This window comes from Procambarus clarkii, chromosome 5 (genome assembly GCF_040958095.1).
Source record: "Procambarus clarkii isolate CNS0578487 chromosome 5, FALCON_Pclarkii_2.0, whole genome shotgun sequence".
Taxonomy (NCBI): Eukaryota; Metazoa; Arthropoda; class Malacostraca; order Decapoda; family Cambaridae; genus Procambarus; species Procambarus clarkii.
In genome coordinates, this window is record NC_091154.1 from 39022302 (window position 1) to 39049790 (window position 27489).

Here is a 27489-nt window from a genome sequence, read left to right on the forward strand (position 1 = left end):
TCTGTCAAAATATTCTAGTCGTGTTAAAAGAATATTGGAGAAACTAAGAAAACTATTTTAATTTACAATAAATCTTGTGAGGTAGAAGTTTAGAAACTTCAATGAAACCTCAATTACTCTGAGGTTTCAGGGTAATTGTAAAGTTTTTAAAGCCTAGACCAATTAAGTGGAGCTCTATTTTTATTCAATACGTAACAAAAACATGCATTCAGCTAGACCTTGAACATTTTTAATCACAAAAGTTCATTAGTGCATTGATCTAATTAGGTTGAGTTTCTGTGTGATATGATATCTAAAAAAAACTATGATCACTTTAACACATTCATTTTGTCTTTATAAAAATAAATATCGTTCTGAATGACTTTACCCAAGGACCTTCTCAGTAAAAGATAATTAAACCATAACAGTTTGATGACATTGAAACTAGGATGGTCTTTATGGCAGAAATGAATACCACTGAGTCAGGAGGCCAGGTTTTACAACTGGTCTCTGAGGAGGAGTATATACCCGGCTCATGAGTATGCTGGACCACATATTTTACATGGGGAAGTGAGTGAGGGCAAGGCCCGGTGTTGTGCTAGGCCACGGCAAACCAAGGCACACCACACCAGGGCACGCCACACCAAGGTATGGCCTGGCTATCTTGGTGTTCTGAAAGTCATCTTGGGCAAAACAACTTTCTGCCTTCTATATACATAAACTTTTTTGTTGTTACAAGTTTCCTCGTGATAGGTAGTGCTGCACTGACTAGCTCACTCCCATGTCATCGAGACGTCTACACTACTCCCGCCACTGCTACCACGTACGCTACCACTACTCCAACTGCATGTCTGTGAGTAGTCACCTAAGTGTATCTGACCTATGGTATGATCATTGGCTTCGTCTGTGCTCGTAATGTCCGGACTGAAAAATACAGTCCCCAGTTCGATTCACGGGAAGTATGACATTTACTGACACGAGTGTAATGAGATGTACTCCCGGTACTTCTTGCATAACCTCCCCCTCCCCCCCCCCTCCCCCCCCCCCTCCCCCCCCCTCCCCCCCCCTCCCCCCCCCCTCCCCCCCCCCTCCCCCCCCTCCCCCCCCCCTCCCCCCTAACCTACCCCCCCCCCTGCCCCCTAACCTACCCCCCCCCCTGCCCCTGACAACTTGCTGTAAGAGTGCAGGTGAAGCTGTGACTAACCTGTGACTGTAACAGTGCAGGTGAAGCTGTGACTAACCTGTGGCTGTAACAGTGCAGGTGAAGCTGTGACTAACCTGTGGCTGTAACAGTGCAGGTGAAGCTGTGACTAACCTGTGGCTGTAACAGTGCAGGTGAAGCTGTGACTAACCTGTGGCTGTAACAGTGCAAGTGAAGCTGTGACTAACCTTTGGCTGTAATAGAACACTTGAAGCCGCGAGAAGTCAGCATGAAGTTAGAAGTGAAAGTAGCAGTGATATTTTTTCCGCTGGATCTCAAAACAAAATGCTGTCTGGTTCCGCTTATCCTGAGGATGAGAACAATCAGTTATGCTGGACTGAGAAGAAGAAACAGTTAGTTGTTATACACTAAGGACAAGAACAGTTAGTAGTGCCACTGATGTGTTGGCTAATTAGGTGATTTCTGGTTAAACTCACTGTTACTTAGCAGTAAAGAAAGGATAATAGGATTATACAAGTAAAGATTTGCTAAAGCCAGTAAAGTCACTAATTGCAATCTCTCTCTTTCATATGCATAATACATATTGTTACCACTGAAGAATCAGGATCTTGCTAAGCTGATAAATATATTACTTTGACACAAACATAGTTAAATAAAAAAATAATAATAAGTACAGACAATGTACTTAGTTTAGCGTTTAACATTTGGTGAAAGAAAATATCGTTTAATATTTTGTAAATCAAATCAGCACACAAGTAAATATTTTTCATAAGTGCACTCGTGTGTAAAAATCTTTTACGTCGTCGTCACAGTAAATGGAAGCAAATTATTATTTGAAGCAAATTGTTGGTAATATCGTCCTCCCCTGCATGGACTACAAGATGGCTTCTTGTGTTAATATTCAATAATGTTATTTGATTAGTTTAATTAGTAATTAATTTGTTGTTTAATAACTGATCTGATTTTTTTCCGGCACAAGCACTGCAAAAATTATTGCCTGAGTCACAACAGTAGAGAGAGAGAGAGAGACAGAGAGACAGAGAGAGAGAGAGAGAGAGAGAGAGAGAGAGAGAGAGAGAGAGAGAGAGAGAGAGAGAGAGAGAGAGAGAGAGAGAGAGAGAGAGAGAGAGAGAGAGAGAGAGAGCAAGAGAGAGAGAGAGCGAGAGCAAGAGAGAGAGAGAGCGAGAGCAAGAGAGAGAGAGAGAGAGAGAGAGTCAGACAGAACCTGAGGGAAGGAGAAAATATTTATACAAGTTATTCAATAGTAGACATAAGGTATATTCCTTCACGTTCGCCCACCGACCTGGAGACCTGACGATCTCCTACACGGAAGATTAAGTGGTCTCCCCAGGCAAGCATGATCAAAGGACAGCGCACAGTCAAGGTAACATCACGGTTGACAGGCTGTCAAAGATAATAGTTATTGTAACGCAGCTCGTTTATTGAATAGGTATTTTTAAAGACAAAGTTACTCCTTTTTTTTTGAGGGATGGGAAGGGAAGAATCTGAAACTTTGTCACCTGCTCTAATAACTTTTATTGTTAACTATTGGATAATAGTTGCGTCTGGAAAAATACATAGTGTTAATCTATTCATTGTGAGAAGTGTTAAATGTTGATCCTACAGCACATTTCTAATTTCCCTTCATGTGACAAGTTTCTAATTTATGGGGTTAACTTTGTCATCCTACAGTGGAGGCGTTCTAGTGAATTTATATCCATAATATATCATCAGAGCTACAACGAAAATTGAAATATTCTCTGTTATTATTGCACAAAGCTTTCTTCGTACGTCTCAACTGAGATTTATAGCCATGTAAAAAGCGTCTAACTTATTAAACATAATACGTGTTTAAGAAAAGCAGCGGCCAAGAACCATCTTTAAGAATAATGAACGGTGATTTACATACCGTAAAGTGCCAAACACAAGTCTTCAGGTTTGGATACTTAAAAGGATAGGACGGAGTGGAGAAGAAAGCACGTTGTCCCGGGGAGAAGACTCTTCCGTAGCCACACACAACTGTAAAATATAATCCGGAATTAACTTTGAATGAGAGAATGTTGTATGTACAGGTGTTGCTTTTGCCACCTGTAAATACAACATAACCATCAACTTCAATTTAATTTATTATACAAATTAAAGTATGAAATGTATAGAATGACTTGTCTAACCTTCATACAAAAATATATAAAGTGAAATCATTCAAAGAAGGCCAAAAAATATATATTCCCGCCAAACACACACCGAAACTACGACGTTGGTACAACGTTCGAACAAATTTTAACACTTCGTAACCAGTTATAACAACCAATATAGCAAGTTGTAACAACGTTCTAATACATCATAAACACGTTAAGCCAAGATGTAACAACTTTATTACAAGTTGTAACAAGCGGAAAATAGAGACAGTTTCGGTTTGTGTTTCCAGGGTTTATTCCAATTTAAAAAAGTAAAAAATTGAACCTCCATAGGCTTGCGCAACTGATCAGTGAAAGGAAGAAAGATGGAGGAGTGAGACACCGACGCCTTGTACCCAGGTCAAGGGTCACCAACAGTGACCTGGTGGACGAGGTGACTGTGGTCAACACTCCCAATCTTGGTGGGTTGTGAACACATCACAAGGTTAGTGTCAATATATCAACAAACTAATCAAAACTGATAAAAAATGGACAAAATAATTACGTTGGCGAAGCTCCTGGTTTTCCAGAGGTTGGGGTTCAGCTCCCGGGCCCGCGGCGCTCCTCTCACTCTCACTCAACACCTGGTCGTCTAGCTCATCTCCCAGCTGGACGGGATGCTCTTCGCTAAATGAGAAAGGTGAGGACAACTGAAGATAATTAATTCGTGCGACAGTTTCCCACCTGAGTGTAAAGGTTACCTGAACGGTCGCTGGCGGACAGGTAAGTGTTGGGGTTATTGATAACAGTCTACTTGAAGAAATGGAAGAAACGGAACACATTAAGAAGGGATTCTTTAAATGGCGCATGTTTGAACCAGCAAGTAAATATAGCGGTAAGTGATTATTTGAGGTTCAGGAGCTTAACTAGTGGACGAAAGTTGGACGGGTGACCGGTAGAGCAAAGTTACGAGAGTGTGTGTAAGAGCATGCATATTGAAGTCCGGATTATCAGCCTATGGGACAGCAAATGAATGGTGGACCGAAGGAGGGGAGTAAACGAAGCCCAGATGAACAATAAGGTTAAGGAAAGAAGTCAGATGGGTGATTGGCAGTGAGTGGGAAATAATGGTGTTAGAGAAATATTACGGGGGTGAGGACAGAAGGTGGAAGGGTGACCAAGAGTGGGGAGGACCTTGACAAATATGCTGTGGCAGCAAATTATAACAATTACATAAAATGTTCAACATTTCACAGTGGTGTTCACTGATCTTGTGATTTAGTACACAAGAACACGATGGTTGAACAGATCACAACGTGCTGACAACGATGTGTTTCCTACAACGTAAATATTAGATGTTTCACTTACCCGAGTAACACTGGATTGCTGGCCTCGCTACTCCACACAACACACTGAAAAGTACAACACCACCAGTCACTACCTGTTGCTTCAGTGTGTCAGTGTACAACACCACCAGTCACTACCTGTTGCTTCAGTGTGTCAGTGTACAACACTACCAGTCACTACCTGTTGCTTCAGTGTGTCAGTGTACAACAGCACCAGTCACTACCTGTTGCTTCAGTGTGTCAGTGTACAGCACCACCAGTCACTACCTGTTGCTTCAGTGTGTCAGTGTACAACACCACCAGTCACTACCTGTTACTTCAGTGTGTCAGTGTACAACACCACCAGTCACAACCTGTTGCTTCAGTGTGTCAGTGTACAACACTACCAGTCACTACCTGTTGCTTCAGTGTGTCAGTGTACAGCACCACCAGTCACTACCTGTTGCTTCAGTGTGTCAGTGTACAACACCACCAGTCACTACCTGTTGCTTCAGTGTGTCAGTGTACAACACCACCAGTCACTACCTGTTGCTTCAGTGACTGTCAGTGTACAACACCACCAGTCACTACCTGTTACTTCAGTGTGTCAGTGTACAACACCACCAGTCACTACCTGTTGCTTCAGTGTGTCAGTGTACAACACCACCAGTCACTACCTGTTGCTTCAGTGTGTCAGTGTACAACACCACCAGTCACTACCTGTTACTTCAGTGTGTCAGTGTACAACACCACCAGTCACAACCTGTTGCTTCAGTGTGTCAGTGTACAACACTACCAGTCACTACCTGTTGCTTCAGTGTGTCAGTGTACAACACCACCAGTCACTACCTGTTGCTTCAGTGACTGTCAGTGTACAACACCACCAGTCACTACCTGTTGCTTCAGTGTGTCAGTGTACAACACCACCAGTCACAACCTGTTGCTTCAGTGTGTAAGTGTACAACACCACCAGTCACTACCTGTTGCTTCAGTGTGTCAGTGTACAACACCACCAGTCACTACCTGTTGCTTCAGTGTGTCAGTGTACAACACCACCAGTCACTACCTGTTGCTTCAGTGACTGGCAGTGAACACTTAAGCTTTGTCAAATATGCTGGCTCAAAATTCTACTCATTCACATTATTTAAAGTCTTTCATGCATCAATACTTTCCTCTTACTTTTGCAAATCATGTATCATTTGTTTTCACGTTCCAGACAGACATGAACGTGAAAGACAGGGAGACAGTGTTCTCACCTTCAGATGAGAGACAGTGTTCTCACCTTCAGATGAGAGACAGTGTTCTCACCTTCAGATGAGAGACAGTGTTCTCACCTTCAGATGAGAGACAGTGTTCTCACCTTCAGATGAGAGAGAATGTTCTCACCTTCAAGATGAGAGACAGTGTTCTCACCTTCAGATGGAAGAGTGTTCTCACCTTCAGATGAGAGACAGTGTTCTCACCTTCAGATGAGAGACAGTGTTCTCACCTTCATATGAGAGACAGTGTTCTCACCTTCAGATGAGAGACAGTGTTCTCACCTTCAGATGAGAGACAGTGTTCTCACCTTCAGATGGAAGAGTGTTCTCACCTTCAGATGAGAGACAGTGTTCTCACCTTCAGATGAGAGAGTGTTCTCACCTTCAGATGGGAGACAGTGTTCTCACCTTCAGATGAGAGACAGTGTTCTCACCTTCAGATGAGAGACAGTGTTCTCACCTTCAGATGAGAGACAATGTTCTCACCTTCAGATGAGAGACAGTGTTCTCACCTTCAGATGAGAGACAATGTTCTCACCTTCAGATGGGAGACAGTGTTCTCACCTTCAGATGAGAGAGAGTGTTCTCACCTTCATATGAGAGACAGTGTTCTCACCTTCAGATGAGAGACAGTGTTCTCACCTTCATATGAGAGACAGTGTTCTCACCTTCAGATGAGAGAGAGTGTTCTCACCTTCAGATGAGAGACAGTGTTCTCACCTTCATATGAGAGACAGTGTTCTCACCTTCAGATGAGAGAGAGTGTTCTCACCTTCATATGAGAGACAGTGTTCTCACCTTCAGATGAGAGACAGTGTTCTCACCTTCATATGAGAGACAGTGTTCTCACCTTCAGATGAGAGAGAGTGTTCTCACCTTCAGATGAGAGACAGTGTTCTCACCTCAAGATGAGAGACAGTGTTCTCACCTTCAGATGAGAGAGAGAGTGATGATAAAGATAAAGGGGAGGAAGAGTACTGACCAGGAGGGTGGCGGCGGTCACCACAATATTGACCATCGTGACAGCGTCGTCTGTGGTGGTCGTGGTCAACAAGGGAGTGAAGACTCTGGCGGTACTGGCCACGGACGCCACTTTTATACACGTCCTGCCCTTACGTCACTGCTTGTAATTCATGAACAGGTGGCGTGAACACCATTAATATTTGTACCTGTTAAATGTAACTGCGCACTTTACAGCGAAGACATGTTGGATATAATACAACTTTCAATAGATGGATGAGGAGCTTCTAGTTCCAAAATAAACCTCTGGGAAGTTTCCAATATTGATGAAAAAAATAATAGTTATTAATGTGTATCTAGTGCCTCATGGTCCTCCATTTTGTGCACCTCCCTCCCTCATAACCCCCTCCTCACCAAGGTGTCCCAGCCACGTCAACACCATCACCTCCTACATCACCCCGCCGGCACCTTGCTCCCTGCGTCTGACGAAGCCTTCCTTCCCCACCCTCACCTTACGCCCTAAAAACCTCCCGTCTATTAAATGCAGAGTAACTGTAACGTGTCGGAAATTTGTACAAAGAAAGGAAAAAATAACTCATAGAGTGAGGGAAGGTAGAAAGATGGAAGGGAGTAATGAGGAAGAGTGGTTAGGAGAAAGGAAAAGTTTTAGAATGAAAGAATATGGGAGAATAGGAAAGAGGTAAAAAGGAGGAAAGTGTTAGTGAGGAGGAAAGTAGTGTAGAAAGTATAAAACATAATATCCTGCCACCATCCATTCAATAGTTAATTATAAGACAAGGAATGGAACTTGTCTGCACATCTATATTATCTGATGTTATCACATAACCACTGTACAAATATAAATCATATTACCAAGAAACTTTGTCATAATCTTCAGAGTGCTCTCCACTCTAGCTTTCATTATCCATAGAAAATCCAAGATCTAGGGATCAGAATTAAAGACAATTTAAAAAGTTAGTAAATCAATTATATATTTACTAGTATATCTTCACTCATATAGGTATCATAACTCGCCCTATCCTTCATGTTCAAATGTCAATATTAATACACAAATTTGAGTCACCTCGCAAGAAACTGAGAGCAACTACGGCAATAATAACCCCGAAAATCACACAACACATAAAATGAAAACATAATATACATGAGCCTTACAAATTCACTCACCCAAGTCTCTGAGACTTAAGTTTTGTAGAGAGGACGGGGGCTGGTACGCCTGACAGAGTCCCCACCGGGCTGGGACAAGCCTGTGTAGACCTAGCGAGGCTTCCCTCTCCCTGTCTGTATCTATCTATCTGTGTGTAGTGTACAGTTCCAGAGGTATTTAAGGTGGGGGACCAGGAACTAAACTCTGCCTACCAGGAAATAGCCTCTGGCTATCTTCCTAGCCGACCTTGATGGCAGCTTGTTTGATGGAAACAACCTAGCCACCCGTTATCAGCTTAGCAAAAAGCGAGGTCACCTGATGCGACCTGACCCCTCGAAGGTAACCTGTTAAAATTAACACCTGAAAAGCGTGACTTTAGAATGCCTAGGGCCGACAATCTGGCGCCACCCAAATCCTGTGTAACTCACTCGTTGTATGTGAAATAATAAATAAAACCATCTATGGTGTTACATAACGCATATAACTCACTCTTTGAGATGGCTGAGGCTTACTCAACCGACCAGGAGTATCTTAGCCAAGAAAATATTTAGGGAATATATCGGCCCCATATTTAGTGAACATTTAGGCCAATAGGAAGGATAAAAAGGTGATAGGGGATATAATTGGCAGGAATTGTAAACCTTGCAGTGGAAGCAAGTGATATTTTGTGACATCCTCTCCTTTATTACGACGACCCTCGAACAGCTTCCCCTCATTATGAGAAATATCATTTCCGCCGCCTCTGATATACCGAAGTGTACTAATGAAGTATATCGATACAAGTGAAAAAATGCTGTTATGTTTAATTCCATATGAATTAAAGAAAACCTACTCCCAGCATTATATATATATATATATATATATATATATATATATATATATATATATATATATATATATATATATATATATATATATATATATATATTTTTTTTTTTTTTTTTTAATAAAAATTTTGTGAGGGTACCACCTCTGGTGCCAATGTGGGGACCCATAGCCTCGGAGAAGAAAATAAAAAGTATTCAGAGGAGACCTTGTGGCTTCTCACTGAACACTAATATTATCTTCTCCTACCACCCCCATTCTTTTGTATGTACACATATATATTTACTTTATTTGAACTTTGTTACAAAAAAGGAGTTACATATGGGTTACAAAGATGGTTGTCATAGGTTGTCGAGTTCCTCCAGCTCCTCAGATGGCGGGCAGGAACCCTGGATGCAGTGCGCATTTCCCCTCTGTATCGCCACACTGAGGCGCTGGAAAAGAAAGCTTGCAGCTCTCGGGTCCCTTGTTGTTTCAATGAGCCTAGAACCCAGTTCCTTCAAAAAACTGGTAGCACTTTTACCCCAGGCGCCGAGCGTCTCAGAAGCAATGGGGACAAAATTGTAGTGGTGATCCAGTTCTCTATACTTACGGGATTTGGCTGCTTCCCTGTGGGTGGCAGCGCCACCTGGTTGTGCAACACTGAGGTTAATGTAGGTGTTAGCCAGGGTTGATACGCACGTGTAGTCCCATACCAACTGCTTGCCATTCTTCCAGGGGTTCACTGTGATACCATCCGGGCGACCAATAAGAGCATCAGAGTTACGGGGCGTTAGGTAACGGGGCTCTCTTTCAGCTGGGCATCCAGCTGTGGTGAGGCTCCTCTTGATGATGTCGTTAACTTCACTGTGCCTCGAGTGCCATCCCCCTGTGCTTTGGCAGAGTAGGCCATGGTGACCGTACCTGTCAGCCACCACCTCGCCGCAAATACACCTATATCTGGTGTGGATTGGGGCAGCAAGGCGGAGGGCCACAGCAATTCGGAGGGCGTGTGGTGTGAGACGCGTGCCAGTTGCCGACATTGGGGTTGCTAACAGGAAATCCCCTGCATGTGGTGCTGCTACTGCTGTGAGGCGAGCAATGTCGTGTTGTGTTGTTGCAGCACCCAGGCACTCTGCAGCAACTTGGTCTACAATGGGACCATCCCAGCTGGATTGCTTGTGGGATTTTGGGGATGGTGGTTGAGGTGATTGGCCTGCACGAGAGGCCCACTCTGTGGCACAGCGTGTAAAATTGGGATCATGTACACCTGCCAGCTGATGTAAGTGGGCAGGTAGAATTTCCTTCACAAGGTCGTCGGATGCTGATAAGGAGGACAGGAAGGCTGGAACAGCGATTTGCGTTGCTGTTCGAACTCCGAGGCCCCCAAGTCTTACGGGAAGAGAGGCTTGTTTCCACTGTAGGTCATCGAGAGAGAGGTTAAGGGCTTTTTCTAGCATTGATTTCAGTAACCGGTCATACTCACTTAGTTTTTGGCTACTGTAAGATGGTGAACACCTCAGAAAGTAGGTTAACCTGGGGAGGGACAGACATCTGGTGATGAGGTAGAGTGCATCATGAGCATCAATATCCTCAATCCTCCCATCCATCCTCTTAAGGTCGGCGATTTTCTTATCAAGGACCTCATCGATGGCTTTCAACCCCAGGGGAGCTCCTAGGAGTGTGCTGTCTTCAGGTTTAGTTTTATGGATATTTGGCAGAAGACCCTCTATTCTCTCTAAGATGCCCTGGTTGGAACATATTATTTCACATTTAGAAGGGTTCAGGGTGAGGCCTAAAACTGCACCTTGCTCCTGGATTTTTCTGATGTCCTCCAGGAGGGAGTCTTGGGAACCAGCTAGGGTACCATCATCCAAGAACCAGATGTTAAGCTCGCTGGACAGGACCTCTGTGACTTGTTTGATGACTAAGCAGAAAAGGAGAGGAGCGAGGGGGTCACCCTGTTGGACGCCTTCTCGCGAGTCAATTTCATGTTCGCCAAAAAGTAGCTTAAGATCCATACTGTAGCATGAATGTACAAAAGGGTAGAGGGAAGGGAAATGACTATGAACCGCACGGAGTACAGCATCCCTCCGCACCAAATTGAAGGCATTTTTGAAATCTAGCTTGATAAGGGCCTTTTCGTCTGTGATGTTGGCGATGAAGGCTCGAGCTGCATGGGCTGCCGCCTCACACCCTTGTGGAATGCCAAACCCGAGCTGTTTTGGCTTCAGCATGTTGGCCGCTGCATCACTAACTGTTCTTGCAGCTGCCTTTGCGACGAGACGCCGGAGAGAATTGCCCACAGCTATTGGCCTGATCCCTCCATCCTTTTTCTTTAGAGCACAGAGAGATGCTCCAAAAAAGATAGGTCTTATGGACGCTGGTATGTTGCCAGCTAGACATGTGTTGGTGAATCTGGTTAGTTCCACCAAGAGGTTCTTTGCAATGTCACCCAGTGCAAGGTTGAGCATTTGCTTGAGGTGGTTGGGTTTTAGTCCTATGAACCCACCTGCTGATCCTGTAGGGAAGGACATGGTTGCTTTATGGACCACAGATTCAGCCACCCAGAGAGGTTCTGCTCCGGTAGCCCCCACTTGTACAATGTCGTCCTCACGCGGAGCCCTGGGTGGGTGTTTCTCCCTTAGGGCTTGAGCTGTTGCGGCATCTCTGTCGGCAATTGAGTCCTCACTGGTGATGACTCGTATTGCGCCAATAGTGTTTCCTTCTTCTATTTTCTTGGTGACTGATGTTCTGATTTTTGATGTCTCGGATATGCCACTGTTGCTCTTCCTGCCGTGGGTGTTTCTCGCGCGAGTGGGAAGGCGCACCTGGTTGTCCTCCCTGGGAAAATCATTTATAGCTTTGATGACTGAGGCAGCTAAGGTTTTGTCTCTCCTTGCAGGGGTGGCTAGACATATGTTGCCAAACATTAGGAGGTTGTGCCATGCTTGGGTCGTTCCAGGAGAGTCGTTGACCTTTCTCAGGAGGGCAGATAATTTGGCTGCTGCATGGGGGCGGGCTGCTTTAGGGATGTGTTGCAAGGTTCTGGCCGATGTTGCTTTGATAGCTTCTAATAAATTTTCTGTGGGAATGAAGGTCTGGGAGGTGTTTTGCCTTACGGGCGGTGTGGGCTGTTGACTGGTGTTCTCCCTGGGAGGGCGCCCAGAACCCAAACACCTGGCTCCGTTGTGGTAATGAATGCGCACATTATCGTCACTCAACCGGATATAGCATACCCGGTCACACGTCTGACATCTACCTTGTCTACCCCTGTTTGATGGCTCATCTTGGCTTGGAGAAGCCTGGCTATCTGTTGGGAGCTGCGACATGGGCGGGCGCTGGGCTGGCGCTGGGCGGGCGCTGGGCGGGAAGGTGGACGGCGGGTGGAGACTGGAGGGTGGGCGGCGGTTGGAGGCTGGGGGGGGTGATCAGCTGGCCGTGGCACTTACTACTCAGGTGAGTGGTAATACATATACCACCTCTATACAAAGTGTGGGTATACACCCACTACACAATATGTGGGTATACATTGGGTGGGTGGGTAGCGTAGACACACATGGGAGCCTCCCGGCTTCTATGCTTATATATATATATATATATATATATATATATATATATATATATATATATATATATATATATATATATATATATATATATATGCGGAAAATCCACAGAGAAATATGAAATGAGGTGAACGTTTCGGCTGAACGTTTGGAGTCAGTCTGGTGTTGACAAAGGCTTTAACAAAGCCGAAACGTTCACCTCATTTCATATTTCTCTGTGGATTTTCCGCATAAAATGATCAGTGTTTTGTGATCGTCAATTGCATATATATATATATATATATATATATATATATATATATATATATATATATATATATATATATATATATATATATATATATATATATATATATATATATATATATATATAAAATAAAATAAAATGTTTATTTAGGTAAGGTACATACATACAATAAATTTTTACAAACATTGGTTGACTTATAGGTAGAGCTAGTACATACAATGCCTAAAGCCACTATTACGCAAAGCGTTTCGGGCATAAACTATATATATACTATAAGAGAGAACGTCTGTCTGTGCAAGGTTGTATGCCAGACGCTTGAGGCTAACCTTACCCAACTTTGCATGGGAAATGGTCTAAGGTACGGAACAGTCATAGGCTGGTCGTGTGAGGCCTATGTTTAATACTTTTAGAAATATCAGCCTATAACTGAACCCCTATGCGATTTTAAGGAAATTTTAGATGTGTTTTCCGTAGAGTTTGAAGAAACTTTTCCCCTTTGCATATAGTCATGATTTACTCGAAAAACATTAACTAAATTCATACGGGCTACAGTGATACTGATAGTGAATAGGGAAGATGGTTATGGTGTTGAAGACAGTGTACAGTGAGGAGAGTATGTAGTGAAGATGTAAGATGAGAGGCCAGAGGGGGGGAGGGGAGACAAGGGTAAGACTAGCATTGAGAGGGTGAGGGGGGGGCAGGGGGAAGTAAATGTTAAGGATAAAAGGAAACAATATGGAGGCGCTGATACCCTGGTCAGCCAGCAATAACACACATAAATAAACAAGAGACGATCACATACTCTTCAGAGCACCACGAAGCTGGAGCCGTAGTTACAAAAATGTTGATTAAATTTGTGCACGTGTATTCTGCTTCAATTTATCAAACTGTTCATTAACGTTCATTTTCTCGCAAGAGTCCGACTGCCAGAAATTAATATTCTTACAACGGTTCTCACGAATGTCAAAATTATATGTGGATATTACTAGGTACATGCACCTGGGGAAGACTCAGGTGCCTCTGACGAGGCCACAGGTACCTCTGACGAGGCCACAGGTACCTCTGACGAGGCCACAGGTACCTCTGACGAGGCCACAGGTACCTCTGACGAGGCCACAGGTACCTCTGACGAGGCCACAGATACCTCTGACGAGGCCACAGGTACCTGACGACGAGGCCACAGGTACCTGATGACGAGGCTACAGGTACCTATGGAAACCTACGTAGCACCTCAACAGTTCCATTTGTAAACACGATGTTTTCAGGTAAACAATTATCACTAACAAGCAGCTCAAGGTCAACAGCCATGTTATTTAGCCTATTTTTAAGGTGTCGATATGATACTTTTCAAATAGTCTCAGCTACCCTTTGAAGACTTTTCGATCAAAACAAAATTTTATATCAAAGACCTACACCCTTTCTCAGATAAGAGGTCAGGTTGATTTGCTTTACTTGGAGTCGTAAGACCTGATGTGACATGGTCCACTCTGCGGCTTCTTGACAAGCTCTGAGATCGTATCAATTTGCCTCTGATCAGAAACCTTTCTTTTAAGGTCAAATTAGGTCACATCATGTCTCATTAGATCACATCAGGTCACATTAGATCACGTTAGGTCGCATCAGATGACATCAGATTACATAAGGTCGGATCAGGATATATATCACGGTAAACCAGGTCGTATAAGATCACACCAGGTCACACCTTATGTGCCCTGGTGTGACCTGCTTTGAGCTCAAGGGACCTGATGTGGCCAGATGCGACACATCTTTTACCTACTCTGTATGCCATGACGTGAGCTTGGTCAAGGTTAAATGGCTCCTGGCATCTGTTCCATGAGGCAAACGAGACTAAACTACATCTGCAAACGTACGTGTGGAAATATGTCAGATATTTAGTGCGGCGATCTGCTGTGTGTGAGAGAGTTCCTTAATTATGGTTACCTGTGTATATTCAACTAGTTGTGTTTGCGAGGGTTGAGCTCTGGCTCTTTCAGCCCGCCTCTCAACTGTCAATCAATAATTTTTTTCACACACACACACACACACACACACACACACACACACACACACACACACACACACACACACACACACACACCTGTTGATTGACGGTTGAGAGGCGGGACCAAAGAGCCAGAGCTCAACCCACGCAAGCACAACTAGGTGAGTACACACCCAAGAATTACGGGCTATTCATGCCCGTGCCACCTCTTGGGTGGCTTAATCTTCATCAATCACTTAATCCCCCCCAGGAAGCAGCCCGCAACAGCTGTCTAACTCCCAGGTACCTATTTACTACTAGGTAAAGGAGGCATCAGAGTGAAAGAAACTCTGCCCATTTGTTTCCGCTATCGCCGGGGATTGATCCCTGAGCCATAGGATTACGAGCCCCAAGTGCTGTCCACTCATCCACCAGGCCCCTAAACCTGATGTGTGTGTGTGTGTGTGTGTGTGTGTGTGTGTGTGTGTGTGTGTGTGTGTGTGTGTGTGTGTGTGTGTGTGTGTGTGTGAGTGAGCAGGCATGTGTGTGCGTGGAAGGTGTAACGTCAGACTTGGGAGCACGTAACGTGTGTTTTTCTGGGGGCAACGAGTCTAAATATTATAGAGTTTTGATAAAGATTTTGAAAGCACAGGACACAGTTAACCTCAACAACTTTCTCTCGTAGTTCAGTCGTTCCACTTGTGCAGAACTCGTACACTGAGGAATACTGACGTGCGTCCCTCCGACTCATGTCTTCTTCAGTTTGCGACTGATTGTTCGTGTCCTGTTTTCTCACAATGTCTACACGTTTTCCTGTCCACAATGGTCGGAGATCTCGGTGTATTATGTATCAGATCTCCGTGTACCATATTATTAGGTTTCCTCTTGTTATTGTTTCTTCTCAGCAGTGTTATATTCTGTTCCTCTGAGTGTTATTGTAAATCTATTATATATATATATATATATATATATATATATATATATATATATATATATATATATATATATATATATATATATATATATGTCGTACCTAGTAGCCAGAACTCACTTTTCAGCCTACTATGCAAGGCCCGATTTGCCTAATAAGCCTAGTTTTCATGAATTAATGTTTTTTCGACAACCTAACCTACCTAACCTAACCTAACCTAACGTTTTCGGCTACCTAACCTAACCTAACCTATAAAGATAGGTTAGGTTAGGTTAGGTAGGGTTGGTTAGGTTCGGTCATATATCTACGTTAATTTTAACTCCAATAAAAAAAAATTGACCTCATACATAATGAAATGGGTAGCTTTATCATTTCATAAGAAAAAAATTAGAGAAAATATATTAATTCAGTAAAACTTGGCTTATTAGGCAAATCGGGCCTCGCATAGTAGGCTGAGAAGTGAGTTCTGGCTACTAGGTACGACATATATATATATATATATATATATATATATATATATATATATATATATATAAACACTTGCGTGTTTAGGCAAGTGTGTGCATTAATATATATATATATATATATATATATATATATATATATATATATATATATATATATATATATATATATATATATATATATATATATTAATGCACACGCTTGCCTAAACACGCAAGTTAGAAGTCTAGAAACTTCTAGACACACAACACCCACCAGGGGACTTGAACCCTGGCCACCAAGATGGCAGGTACGCACTTATACCCACTGCACCATACTCAGAGCCCTCAAAGAGGTGGGAATTCTGGGGGTATTTAACTCCCAGACAACCCATCCTCTCCAGGCAACGGTATAGTGAGAGGCAATTGACGTTTTCCATCAAGCCCTGTTATATGGGAGAACACGTGGTCCATTAAGCATGAACCACGTGTGTGACATTGTTGGAAATTGATGATGTGTTCTTTATCATACCGTTCATTTTGTGAATATAGTTTATTTTTTATTTTTTCATTCCTTTTCATTTAGTTTTTTAACTGTTTTTCTTATGTTTCAATGATGGGAACATCAGATCATTTGGGAGTGTATCGGGCGAGGGAGTGGGGAATGACGGGGAGGACGAGGGGACGGGGGACTGGGTAATGGAGGGGAGGATGAGGGGACGGGGGAGTTGGGGATGGTGTGAACGAGGGGACAGGGGAATGGATAATGGAGAGGAGGACAAGGGGACAGGGGATGGTGGGGACGGGGGAGGGAGGAATGGTAGGGAGGACGAGGGGACAGGAGAGTGGGGAATGGTTGGGAGGATGAAGGGACGGGGGAGTGATGATTGGCTGGAAGGACTAGGAGACGGAGGAGAGTTGAATGGTGAGGGAGGACTTTGAGACAGGGGGAAGGTTGCTGTGGCTCAGCAATGCACATGCATTGCTGAGCCACAGCAACGCGTGGTCGTGTACAGCTAGTATATATATTTTATATATATATATATATATATATATATATATATATATATATATATATATATATATATATATATATATATATATATATATATATATATATATAATAATGTTGTAAACTCATAGGAGAACAAAAACAAGATATTCTCAGCTCTCATATTTATTTCAAGACATTCTGGAGGGTAGATGGTGCAGGAGTTCGGAAGCAAGACATTAAGTACAGTTTTAGCAACATGACGGCAGATGGTAACATGAATTTAGGGTGTAATATAATCCGGGAAGTAACCTGCCTTATTATGTCATTTACATAAGCTAATAACTGCATTTGCTTACCAAGTTACTTATAATATTAACTGTTTTATATAGGCTGTTATCTAAAATTACAGTCAGAATATTTTAGTAAGTATGATTCTTTCTTTGATTAATATTATATTTTACAAGATGAAACGTATATTTTAAATTAAATCAGTTACCATTGTAAATATTAATGACGGGTGCAGTCATCTTCGGGCTTCAAAACGTCGTGCTTACACAAAATGTTCCTTTGAGTCACTGTAAGATTTTCCAGAACCGAAATGGTATTGATATCCTTCCCATTGCCAGTACACCTCAGACCTCTACCTTCTGTGGGAATTTTGAGAGATTCTAGCAATTACTCCCACGTATCTCGTCAACCATAAAACATAAGTTTAAGAAGATTGAATGGTATATCAGCAGACTAGTTCTAGAGCTGAGAGGTATAAGTTACAAAGAAAAATCAAAACAATTTTGCTAAATGCCATTGTTAAAGAGAAGAAACAGAGAAGACATTATTAAGGTATATATCGAAGGGAAGTTATTACATAGAAAAAATAAGCTGTTTGATATAGAGGGACATGATTGAAGGGACCCAGATGAGAATAGAGTGCTTGAATTAGCCACAGGAATACTAAAAAACCTAATCAGTGCCACAGTTGTAAAGATAAGGAATCAACTATGAAACAAAGATGTGGAGGAAAACTCCATATCCAATAGGTGAGAAAACTTGCAAACCAGTCAGTTTGAATTAGGGAGGTGCAACCCAAGTACTGAAGTTCAATCTCCACAACCACAGCAAAAGTAAAGAGATTAACATTTTAAGTCCGCCAGAAGCTCAGCAGCTTTCTTCACCATAATATTATCATTTCTTTGGTCTCGCTGGTTGACGAATAATAATCTACTCTCGGAAACACTTAATGTTCTCGTCGTTATCTCTCCTCTGTCTCCAGCACACTATACGGAGCTCAACACAACGTCAAAAGGAAGGTCCAGGTTGTAATTCAGAGTTCTACCAAAACAAGTCCACCAGTGGTAAAATGAGACACCTGCAATTCCAAGACTTGATTCGTCATGATTGATGTTTCTTGATGTGTTTCTTGCCGAGACATTTTCTATTAGGTTTCCTTTTCAAACTGATAGTTGGTGACTTACGTTATTTTTCCGTATTGGTTAAAATGTTACGGAAAGTGACTGTTGTTACCCCTCTGTCTTGCTGTGTTATATTGCTGTTTTTGTTGTCTATGTTGTTGTTGTTGGTTTCATCTTTGCTATTGTTTTTGTTGTCATATCTGATGTTGTGATTGATGCTGAAGTCATGTCTGTTGTTCCTGATAAAAATCGTTCTTCGTGTTGTAGTGTTATCTTGGTTATTATTCTACGTGTATCCGTTGTTGTTACTGATGTTATCATCTCAGATTATTATTATTATTATTATTATTATTATTATTATTGTTATTATTATTATTATTATTATTATTATTGGTGTAATTTCTGTTGTTATTTTGTGATTTTAATTTGTTGTTTTTGTTAGCCGTGATGCCGTCGTCTGCAGATAAGGACATGCTGTTGTCGTCTCAGTTCTAGTTTCTGGGGCCAGAGTGATTGCGTTCTTCTGAGGAGCTTCGTTTTCTTGTTGTTCTCTTTCTTGTTGTTGGTGTCTTTGTTGTTGTTGATGTTGATGTTGTTGTTGTTGTTGATGATGTTGTTGTTGGTGTTGTTGTTGTTGTTGTTGGTGTTGTTCTCCTTGTTGTTGTTGTTGTTGGTATCCTTGTTGCTGTTTGTGGCGGTCTCGGTATCGGTATTTCTGTGTGTTCAGAGAATATTTTAATTTAAGGTAAATTGAAGAAAGTTTAGTTAAGATTTGCTCATAGTGAAATCACAATGGGGGGATATATCATTGAAAATCATTTTGGAGCAATGGAATGACTTGAACTCGCGACCTGGTGATTCTCAGACGCCTGCCTTAACCACTCGGCCACGGTGGTACAAACACTGACTAACTCTCTGAGAGGTTCCGGAGGCCCCAAACCAGGGGCCCAACCAGGATTTTACAGCCAACCCGACCACACTCTGGTCTATAGTAATAGTGCCCACACTCCTACAACCTTCCATTTTTGTAGTTAAGAAATTTTTGTCATGTTAATCGAATTCTGGGGAAAACATGAAAACTTTTGTAATCTATACGAATAAAAGGGAATGTGTACTTTTCTGTCCGAGACTGGAGGTCAGACGCTTGGGGCTAGTATTACTAAACTTTGCAGATTTAAAGATTTTATGGGGAGTCTACCAGACTGTGCGACACAGTGGTTGCCAGGATCAGGTTGGGTTACCATTGAACCACTATGGCAGGTGGTGACAGGTGACGGATCTCCCAATTTTTACCATCACGTAACTAGTTTTTTTACACACTCTGTATTCCCCTTCATATAGTCTAGGACAGCTGCACAAATGCATATGTACCCAAGTGTGCTAATAACAAAAAAGGTGTATGTGTTAAACACAGAAATCACTATTGCGTGATGAACAAATCCACAAGGGCCGTGACGAGGATTCGAACCTGCGTCCGAGAGCATCCCAGACGCTGCCTTAATCGACTGAGCTACGACATGGTCAAAAGGAGTTGAAATCGAAGTTCTACTGAACTTACTGGATCCTGCAGCCTCTCCGAGGCACAAACCAGGGTTTTACACAACTCCCCCCATGCACTCGAGCTATGTCAATAGGCCGTTCTCCCTCTTCGCCCTTACTTCATTACACATTTCAACTCCTTTTGATCATGTAGCTCAGTCGATTAAGGCAGCGTCTGGGATGCTCTCGGACGCAGGTTCGAATCCTCGTCACGCCCCTTGTGGATTTGTTCAAGGTGTATGTGTGACTGGGAAGAGATGGCCAGAGTTTATCGTATCGGGTTCGAGTCCTGGGAAGTTAAGATTTCAAGAACGTTTCCTTACAACAGATGCCAATTTCACCTAGCACCAAATAGATACTCGAGAGTTAGTTGACTGTTGTGGGCCGCATGATGTGGAAGGCAATTCGTTGTCTATGAGGGACTCCGGTCAGACTTACTGTCCTATGACCACTATGACTGAATTGTTTTGAAGTGCTGAATTGAATCAAGTCAAGAGTTGGTCAAGAAAATATTATTTGGCTAATATTGCGTCCTCTTCCTTAGAAGGTATTGACTCATTTAGAATAAAACTTTTTTGGTGTAAAATAATCATTATAACTCTCTAATGGTACAATCCTTCTAACACTAAGATATCTTGTATCCCAGGTTTCTTACTGCAGTAACTGGCTGTGGGTCATGACTCACACCTTCTTAAAAGAATAAACAAATTATAATTGCATGTAATTTCATTACCTTCTCTAAACTTAGAAAATATGTACGTATATTTGCGAGAATAATAAGTTCTTACCTGTCACTGTAACAGTGCAGGTGAAGCTGTGACTAACCTGTGGCTGTAACAGTACACTTGAAGCTGTGACTAACCTGTAGCTGTAACAGTACACTTGAAGCTGTGACTAACCTGTGCTGTAACAGTACACTTGAAGCTGTTACTAACCTGTGGCTGTAACAGTACACTTGAAGCTGTGACTAACCTGTAGCTGTAACAGTACACTTGAAGCTGTGACTAACCTGTGCTGTAACAGTACACTTGAAGCTGTGACTAACCTCTGGCTTTAACAGTACACTTGAAGCTGTGACTAACCTGTGGCTGTAACAGTGTAAGTGAAGCTGTGACTAACCTGTGACTGTAACAGTACACTTGAAGCTGTGACTAACCTGTAGCTGTAACAGTACACTTGAAGCTGTGACTAACCTCTGGCAGTAACCCTGCAACTGAAGCTCCGAACGACCAAAAGCGTGTTATAAATGTTCACAACTCTAAGAGAGAGTCCCGGAGATGTCTCAAAGGCAATGCTTGAGATGCCTGGGGGTCTGTGGAGGAGAAAAGTTGTTATTCCTACATCAGTTAATATGACAACAATCAGGAAAATATTCGTCAGGTGATTGTAAGCACAGATTGCTAGAAATCTGAAAAAGCCACATACTCCACCTTTCCCTAAAGTTACTTAATGCAACTTTAAATCATTATAGAGCTGGGATCTTTCTAAGTTATCTTTCTAAGCCAAACAAAACATCTTTTTAATGGTAAATTACCCCCCAGTTATGCCTCTTCCAAGTGCTATATACTCGTAATGGCTTGATGCATTCTTCTGATAGTTCCTTTCCCTTTGTAATGCACTGTCCTTAGTAAAATTTGCTGAAAAAAAAGTCTCTGAACCTTTTGTGATGCCAGCCAGAAAACTTACTATATTTAAAAGGCACATACGTAACACTATGAAACCACATGAAGGTCTGTCAGAAAATGTTAAGGTCATACCATTGTACCGAGCCCGTTTTGTCGTAAGTCCACATGTTCATTTATTCCTTCATCACAGTAAATGTAATTATATCAATTACATAATATATATCAATTATATAACTTGCGCCAGATAATTATTATCTGGCGAAAGTTAAAGACAATCCCGTCTGCTGCTGCAGTAACTGCATGATGGCTTCTTGTCTTGATATGTAATCGTGATGATCCTTCATTACCTAAACTGTTTTGACTTTTCCGACACAAGCAATACAAGGTGGCTGCCTGCAATGCAGTATATATATATATATATATATATATATATATATATATATATATATATATATATATATATATATATATATATATATATATATATATATATATATATATATATATATATATATATATTAAAGTAACAAGGTTCAAATAAAGTATGCAGTATATATATATATATATATATATATATATATATATATATATATATATATATATATATATATATATATATATATATATATATTAAAGTAACAAGGTTCAAATAAAGTATGCAGTATATATATATATATATATATATATATATATATATATATATATATATATATATATATATATATATATACATATATATATATATATATATATATATATATACATATATATATATATACTGCATACTTTATTTGAACCTTGTTACTTTAATATATATATATATATATATATATATATATATATATATATATATACTGCATTGCAGGCAGCCACCATATATATATATATATATATATATATATATATATATATATATATATATACTGCATACTTTATTTGAACCTTGTTACTTTAATATATATATATATATATATATATATATATATATATATATATATATATATATATATATATATATATATATATATATATGTATATATATATATATATATATATATATATATTATATATATATATATATATATATATATATATATATATATATATATATATATATATATATATATTAAAGTAACAAGGTTCAAATAAAGCAAATATATATGTGTACATACAAAAGAATGGGGGTGGTAGGAGAAGATAATATTAGTGTTCAGTGAGAGACCACAAGGTCTCCTCTGAATACTTTTTATTTTCTTCTCCGAGGCTATGGGTCCCCACATTGGCACCAGAGGTGGTACCCTCACAAATTTGTATATTAAAGTTATTTAATACATATAATACTTTCGCGTTACTAAATACTATATTTAATATAGTATTATTATTATTATTATAGTTACTAAATACTATATTTAATATAATACTTTCGCGTTCGTAAATATTTTTATTCTGAACACTCACACGGGCAAAACGCGATTTCCTACAATGAAGGATAACTGTCCCAACCCAGTATTGGTGAGACGACAGGTCACACTCAGAACAACACGAGGACTGCCAGGCTGTCAAATACAGAAAACACAACTTAGCGAAGTTTACATTAAAATATGTAATTTGTAAGACAAAGTTGATCATTTCCTTGTGGAAACATCTATAATTTTGCCACAATCTTTAAAAAGACTTTTTTTTTTAATTATTTGAAGATCAGTGTTGCCAGGGAAAAAACATGTTAATTCCCGCAAAACAAGAGTACATACCGTTCAGCCGTTGTGAGAAGCGTTGAATGTTGATTAGATTTTGCTGTTTAAAAGGGGCCAGAATCTACCCTAACCCACATCACAGCACCGCTCCTGTGCCAGGTAAGTTACGAGCTCACCATAGCCCGTGCTACTTGGAACTTGGAACAATCTATAACAACAACAACAATACCCTAACCCACTTACCAGATCGAGTCTGAAACCTGGTGGTCATAAAAGCGACCAATATCCACGCCTTGCTGCCACCCCCAAACACTGCGTGTGTACATGGCGCATGTGTGTAAGGACGGGTTGTATAACAAACACAACAGCTGGCAGTAAAACCATCTTAATACAAGTCAAGGAAGTTGAGGTGGCAGAGAGGAAGTGGTGCCACCTCGCAGCGGGAGACCTGTGACTCAAGCTCAGATGAGACAATGCTCATCGCAGAGATGTGAAGGTACCAGGACACGTATGATGTGACCCAGACCGCAAGTTCGAATCCTTCTCAAGGCTCCTACGGATTTTCTCAACATGTGCAGATTAAGACATAAGTTGAAAATGGCCATGATAACAAGTATCAGCATTGTTATACTTTGCATCTTCTCGTGAGCTTGTTTGTCCAAGACGAGCGCAGTGGGACCTTATCAGTGCTAAATACAGCTGAAGAATGATATATGTGTTTCTGTTGCTGACGATTTGGATTATAAATTAAAGCATTCTGATTGGTTGACTCTTATGTCTCTCTCTCGCATTTGGATCTACCAATGACTATATTATTGATGCTGGTCACCACTCCCCAGATGGTTAAAGTATACTATGACAAGCAGTGGAGGTAGTTTACATCCCTGTGGCACACCACTAGTGACATCCATCCACTCCGACCTCACACCATTTATGCTGACCCTCCGTTGTCTGTCTGTCAGTCATGTCCTTGGCCATGTGTTTCCTCCCTTGTCATCTGCTCAACTTTCCTGATAATGGTAAATTGTTGAGACAAAAACGAAAACTTGTAAACCCGATTTTGGAGTCGTTTATCAAACTTTATTTTTCTATAGAATCTGGAATTATGGCTTCCATGAACTTTCTCCAAATCCATGCCAAGCTTAATAAACAATAGTTATTACAAGATAATTATTCCTACTTTTTGGTATTGTGACCACATTAGCAACCCTCCAGGCTGTAGGAACGACATCGGTTCAATTGAATAGTTAAATACATTCAATATTGTCCACTTGCTTTATTTTGGAATGCCATAGATTTGAAGACCAGTAAAGCAAACTTCCAATTAGCATTAAAGATACCAATTCCTTAGAAGTTGCGCAAAATAGGATGAGAACAACTTTGTGTAGAGAACAGGCCATACATAGACCAATAGGCCTAATGTAATGCTCCCGTGTTCATATGTATTCCTCGAGTTGCAGCCTTGAGTTTCTGTTAGTGGGATTATGGCTACAGTTTATGTATACACACAAATACTCTAGGAACACCAACTTATTTCCTCCTTCTTGAGTTATCTTGAGATGATTTCGGGACTTTAGTGTCCCCGCGGCCCGGTCTTCGACCAGGCCTCCACCCCCAGGAAGCAGCCCGTGACAGCTGACTAACACTCAGGTACCTATTTTACTGCTAGGTAACAGGGGCATAGGGTGAAAGAAACTCTGCCCATTGTTTCTCGCCGGCGCCTGGGATCGAACCCAGGACCACAGGATCACAAATCCAGCGTGCTGTCCGCTCGGCCGACCGGCTCCAGGCTCCTACTTCTAGTGTTTGTGCAGTTATCTTTAAGTGTGTTTTTGAGCTTTTGTGTAAGTGCTGTCTGCTCATTTCTCTCTTCTCAAAAACGATTCTTATTTATCGTTAAGCTTAAAGTTATTTTTTCTGATTATTTACCATATCTTGAAGCCCTAGAGTGATGCAACCCAGTCCCTTGCTTGCTGACATTTCCATATAATTTGTTCATATTTGAAAATTTTGGACCCACTTCTCTTCACACATACACAGCCCCGCTCCTGTGCCAGGTAAGTCCACTACGGGCTCACCATAGCCCGTGCTACTTGCCCCGCTCCTGTGCCAGGTAAGTCCACTACGGGCTCACCATAGCCCGTGCTACTTGGAACTTTTGTTCTGAGTAGCTGAATCAAAAACAACAACAACTTCTCTTCCATGTGTGAAGCGCGACCTTGGGGCATATAAGAAGTCCTCTCCCATTACCGGTCATAATATATCATCCGAGCTCCAAGGGTACACACACACCCTTAATGTTTTCTGTTCTTGTTGTATAAAACTTTCTTCATATATCTGACTTGAAATTCACATTTAAAAGCTTCTAATTTAACTTAAATATATACAAGTGTAAAAAGTAGTCAATTACCACCTTTATAAACAAGGAAAGGTGATATACATACCACAAAGTTCCAAAGGCATGTTCTCGGGAATAGAGAGCTCGAAGATTGGAAGTTGAAACTGTACACCGGTGGCATCCGAATTGTTATAGGGGTACATAGCGGTATTGGAACTGTAATATGTTAATCATATTAAAGGGTGTTAATGGCATCAAAATCTGTTTAATTTAACATTAACACAAATAAATGCACGAAACGTGCTAAATGTTTATATCATTTTCATATTAATTTTAAGAAAACTTTGAACCTACTTGCTTATATTAAAAAAAAATTAGTTTAAGCCTCTGTATGATTACACAACTGATGAGTGAAAGAAGGAAGACAGCGGGTGAGTGACACCGACGCCTCGTACACTGGTTAAGGTGACCAACAATGGCCTCAGGTACGAAAGTTACAGTAATGTTACAAAGAGTCTTGTGCCTACGGTGTCGAGTCATACGGACAGTTACAGTAATGTTTGGAACATTAACAGCATAACATCTTCCGTGTTAAGTTAGTGTGTTTCAAGATCCTTCGTTCATTTGTGAAGTATCAAAATGTTGGGTCCGAGAGCCTTGTAGGAGGAGCTTTGATGGTGTGAGTGGTGGTGAGAATGAGTGTTATTGTCTGTTACGTTAAAGATGATTACCGGAACTATCTCAAGGCACCGGAATATATAAGGAAAAGGATTTAACTGCCATAATATAATTATTAGTGTCAGAAAAGATAATATCATAAAATAGTGATATAGAGTGTGCCAATCTTGGTGGGTTGTGAGCACATCACATATCAACAAACTAACCAAAACTGATAAGAAATGGACAAAATAATTACGTTGGCGAAGCTCCTGGTTTTCCAGAGGTTGGGGTTCAGCTCCCGGGCCCGCGGCGCTCCTCTCACTCTCACTCAACACCTGGTCGTCTAGCTCATCTCCCAGCTGGACGGGATGCTCTTCGCTAAGTGAGAAAGATGAGATCAACTGTAGATAATTCATTCGACAGTTTCCTACCTGAGTGTTAATATTACCTGAACGGTTACTGGCGGACAGGTAAGTGTTGGGGTTATTGATAACAGTCTACTTGAACAAATGGAAGAAACAGAATACATTAAGAAGTGATTTTTTAATGGCGCATGTTTGAACCAGCAAGTAAATAAAGCTGTCAAATGTTTATTTGAGGTTCAGGAGCTTAACTAGTGGACTAAAGATGGATGGGTGATACGTAAGAGAGAGAGGAAGAGGTGTGGAGCAAATGGTCTGGTTGAGATATTAGGTGGATGGGTGACCGGTTGGCATAAGGTACGAGATTGTGTGAGAGCCTGAGGACAGCGACTCGTATTCACACCCTGTGGACAGCAACTGGATGGGTATTATAAGTGAGGGATGCAGACGATGTCGTAACAGACATTATATATTTAGTGAGCAGAATCTTTCAAGTCCTCCAGCGGAAGAGGAAGAGTGTGGTTTGAGTGCAATAAAACAAGGAGTGCACACGGACACTATAGCGGTTGTTACAAGGGGACTGCCGGCGGTCAAGACCATTGTGTGAGAGGTCACACCTACACGCCAGGGTGGAACAGGGGCCAAATTCACGAAGCAGTTACACAAGCACTTACGAACCTGTACATCTTTCCTCAATCTTTGGCAGCTTTGTTTACAATTATTTAACAGTTAATGAGCTCCGAAGCACCAGGAGGCTGTTTTTAACAATAACAACAGTTGATTGGTAAGTTTTCATGCTTGTAAACTGTTTAATAAATGTAACCAAAGCCGTCAAAGATTGAGGAAAGATGTACACGCTCGTAAGTGCTTGCGTAACTGCTTCGTGAATCTGGCCCTAGAACTATCTTGTGATTTACTACACAAGA

The 27489-nt window shown here is 41.2% G+C and overlaps 1 long non-coding RNA gene across 1 annotated transcript; it reads right to left on the reverse strand.

Moving 5' to 3' along the window:
* Positions 1 to 17123: 17123 nt before the first annotated feature.
* LOC138352477 (uncharacterized) lies at positions 17124 to 23060 on the reverse strand. Its single transcript, XR_011222801.1, has 3 exons — positions 22968 to 23060; positions 21078 to 21196; positions 17124 to 19060 (listed from the first exon to the last, which is right to left on the reverse strand). It is a non-coding gene; the product is annotated as an uncharacterized lncRNA (long non-coding RNA).
* Positions 23061 to 27489: the final 4429 nt, after the last annotated feature.